Genomic DNA, 4489 nt, shown 5'->3' with positions numbered 1-4489 from the left:
CCATGTGATGACGGCTGCTACTGAAGCTTCATGTTACACTACTGGGGGGGGGGTCCCCGTCCCTCCACCCCAATATACCCCCCACTGCAGGTAGAAGAAATAAGCAAAGCCTCTTATTGTCTTTAGTGTCTTCAAGTGATCTTTGTTGCTCCATTTTCTTTTATAGGTTAATAAAGTAAATAATTCTTAATGATAGTGTAACCCCCCCAGCCACTCCCGCCTGACTGATGTCTGTTTACATTAGGTCTGGGGACAAAAAGGGACATTTTTGCGATGACATGTCAAAGGCAATGTTAAAGTAGAATGACTGGAATACAGATATAATCACACGGCTATACTTCAGTCAAGAATTTCAAAAAAGTTGCCACGAAAGTTAGAATTGAATATGTGCATATGTTGGTGTGGTGTGGACCTCATCCTGATTCACTGTTCAATGCCGTCAATGTCATGTGGTGGTGTCACCTGAGTTTTTCTCCTAGTTTCCTAAAAAAAAAGACAAACGACTAGTCCAGTTGGCATTAGTCTGGCTGGTGTCATATCAGGTGATCTTGGGGGCCATTCCACTGGGCTGTTCAAAGCAAAAACATGGTCACCATCAAGCTCTCAGTTCTCCTCTGGTGTGTTGGAGTACCATGTTGGGCTCACCAAGCATGGACCATCCGGCCATTTCCTTAACTCATTCAATCGTAGCCATTTTTCAAAAGTCAACCCTCTTGGTATCCGGTTTTTTAATAAATGATTTTTAATTGATTCTTCGAGGCACACAGAATATCATGTTCTTGGGCAATATACTATAGACATGGTAGTATATACCAAAAGAAAGATCCAACTCTCATCTTTCATCAGAAAAAAAACTTTCTTCCGTTTTCCGTTCTTTAGTGATCAGAACATTTCAGCAAAATATCAGTTTTCAACAAAAAAAAGAGAAAAAGGCTTTTTGTGACACAAATTTAGCCATATATATCTAGCCAAAATGTCTAAAACTGAGTTTTTTGTGTTGTTTATCTTGTCGCATTGTACAAGATAAACAACACAAAAAACTCAGTTTTACATCAGTTTTACATGAACAATTTTCACATTTGCAACTGAACAATGTGTGTGCACGTGTGTGCATGTGTTAAAATTTCCCTTCAATGCACAACCTCTTTCATGCAACACGGCGAGATGCCTTTTCACTTCCTGGTTGCTGCGGATTATGTATTTAAATGGGAAAGGCTGACCAAGCTCTTATAAAATGCACTTCTGCCGCCTAGTGGAGGTTTTTTCAGCTTAAAACTGCACCAAACGTGATCTCTTCTGTTGTAGAGTTGCATCATCACCTCGATGATGTTGTTGTCTGACAATTCAAGTGTTTTCTGACAAGACCAATCTTGTAGGAACAATATGGGTATCTGTGAGGGAGCTGCCAATCGTCCCTCACTGATCAGGTGTATGCCCCACCTACACACGGTCATGTTTCTATTTGTGGCTTTTGTTATTTACACATACATTCTGGTTAGTACTTTAATTGCATTTGTTTGCCATTTAAGTTGTTTAATTGCCACTTTAGTTAGTTAGTTTTTAATTTAGAAGTCATTGGTTTTGTTCCTAATTTCTCATCAGTTTCTCCTTTCTTTGAGGTGATTGGTCGGGGCACAAGCATGGAGGCACGCCCATATGAGTGCAGGCCAGAGGCTGATCACCTTGATTGGACTCTCCCAAGTGTCAAACTTAAGTGTGGTAATATTGAAAGGCTTTTGTAACATAAAAGAAGGGTGTTCTAAGTGTAAATATGGTACCTTTTAGACAAATTGCCTCACCCTCTCATTGGGGAATTATGGTTGGCCCTTCACGGGTAAAAGGGGCTGGGTGAATTGTTGGTGAGGAGACCTGTGTGCTGGGGGAAATTCTGTTGGACTGTCTGGTAAAATAAACTGAGCCCATGGTCTGGTGTGCATTTCAGAGGCTATGGCTATCCCGGGCTAGTAAGAGGCCATTTTTTTCAACTTAAAATCTTACAGTATCCCAGTGTAGAATTGATCCACTTCTACAATTGTTAGAAACATTGATTTTATTTACTCTTCTGCATGAACATGTGTTTCCTGTGAGACATACACTCATTACGTTTTAACCTTGTATCATAAAGATAACTAGGGAGCTCACGTTTGGTCATGTGATGGAAGATAATCTTGCTTATCGCTTTTCTATTACAACCGTTACCTTTTTTAGGAAAGACATTTAATCCCAACGCCATGCACTTGTCCTCCATATTGACTTAGACTAGTCACAAAGCATTACTAATCCAAATTGTCTGTAATCCCCTTAATGCTAATGCTCATCTGGGGCTTATTAGATTAATTCAGTGTAAAAAAAAAAAAAAAAAAAGAAAAAACATGTCGGTTAACCAGCCATCCCGTCCTCTCTGTGCAAACACAAATGAACTTGAAGTTTGAACTAATCATACAAAACGCTGCCAAACACTGTTTGCATACTGTAAACTTCAGACCAGAACATACCTGTGAGCGTGCATGACGGGATGACTCCCCTTGAGTAAACCAGTCACACAAAAGTTTGCATTATGTAACAAGGCACAGCAATGACTAAAGTGTCCTGAGAACATTTAATAGATGAAAATTGCTATTATCTACAACTTTGTTTCTACACAATAACCACATCTGCCCACATCAGGAGGGCTCATTCTAACAACCCAACGGGTGTGTTTTTCCGATATCTAACATCTGTTTGACACACTTACATTTGAAAGAACTTTACATCTGTTTGAGGAAAAGATCACAGACCCTGTGAAAGACTCATCACCTCCTGTAAATGACTGTTTGTCCAGATGGATGGGGTCTTCATGGCCTAAAATAGCCTCAAAAATAAATTACATTTTACCATTTTACCACTCTCGCTTTCTACTGCTGTCATTCGTACATCAAGGATGTTTTGATTGACTGTCCATGACATTCAAATTCCGTCATATACTGATGTAATGTGTGGTGCTTACATTGAGATTCAATTATCCGTTAAACTCAGATGTGTTCAATTAATTTAACACAGTTATTTCCTATTTATTAAAGGCTCTCATATTACTTACGTTTAAAAGAACTTGCATCCGAAATGACTATACTATTGCCAAGGGAGTAAAAGAAAGTATTTACACATGATGCAGGTTTTTATGGCAGGTGGTAGTGTTATCGGGAATATTCCGTTTGCCCTTTAACATTGGTAAAATTACCATAGGGTGCTTCTTATCTTGCTTGGAAAAACTGCAATTTACTACCACTTGGAATTTACAGCCTCATCACTGAAGAAAAAATATGACTTTTGCGTAGAGATCTTGACTTTATTTTAACATGAAGCAAAGCCACAAGTTTATTGCACGGTTATTGCACAGTTTATTGCACAGTTATTGTACAAGATTTTTAGAGCATTTTTTGTTATGGAGTCTGACAGCTGGAGTAAGGAAATTTTTCTTTCTGTACTGTTTGTTGTTCTGACTGCATGTTGTTCTAATTAAATCTTTTAATTTAAGTGAAAAGGTTTACACACCCCTGCTCTAACGACACATTCATGTTATAGTATCAAAGGTGCATAATCGCGAGATCCTGACAAGTAATGAATAAAGGATAAATAAATTGTGGGTTGTTGTGCATTTGGATGGAATATACTGCTCATTTTATGGAGCAATGTAGTCTGAGATGCTGAAGGCCACATCGTCAGTGAATGCACTCACAAGTCTGATCTTCTCTCGTCTTTTCACAAAAACTATGCCTTTGTATGCAGTTTATGGAGGCGACCCACCTTGGTCATCACCCTCCCAGGACGGGTTTTCCACATTTGCTGCTTGTGTGCTTACCATGGTGTTTGTCACCAGAGAGATCATGTGAGAACCTCCATGAGCATGAGAGCAATGGAATTATAGTACTGCAGTCAAGACAGCAATGATAAATGTCCAGAGCCTCGTGTCAAAGGCATGCCTGACTGAAATGATTGCCCTGTCTGTTGTCGCTGTTCGTCGACAACGCACACAATAACTGAGTTAACTGAGTTAACTCCACCAGGGAGGTTTTTTTCAGTGCTTTTGCTCTTTAGTCGTTTGTACAGCAACAGTTTACACCCTACTGTGTCCCCTGAACATTTTTCGCTTTATTAGCAGTCCTTCCAAGCAATGACAAGCAGTGATAACCCCCCCAAACCTTCCAGTGTGCCCCCATGCCACAATACCGCGAGGCCTCAACATAATTTCCCAATTCTTCCGCTTCCTTGCTTTAGCTATTAATTTGTGAATCTCCTTGCATAAGGTATTACGCAATGTGTTTTCCTGCACACTAATGGGTCTGGGGCTCGGTCTTGTCGTCGGGGCCCCCCGCTCTGCCTCTCCAGCCACATCAAACCCAAACAGGCCAACGGTCAGCCGGCTTAGGAGGGACCACCACCGCCGCAGCCGCCGTCGCGCTGCGCACGTGTCCCGAAAGGTTTGGACAAAACATGGACATGTGCAGATGGG

Source organism: Doryrhamphus excisus, linkage group LG2, assembly GCF_037039965.1.
Source record: "Doryrhamphus excisus strain RoL-2023G ecotype Guam linkage group LG2, RoL_Dexc_Guam_v1.1, whole genome shotgun sequence".
NCBI lineage: Eukaryota > Metazoa > Chordata > Actinopteri > Syngnathiformes > Syngnathidae > Doryrhamphus > Doryrhamphus excisus.
Note: the sequence above shows the minus strand (reverse complement) of the source record.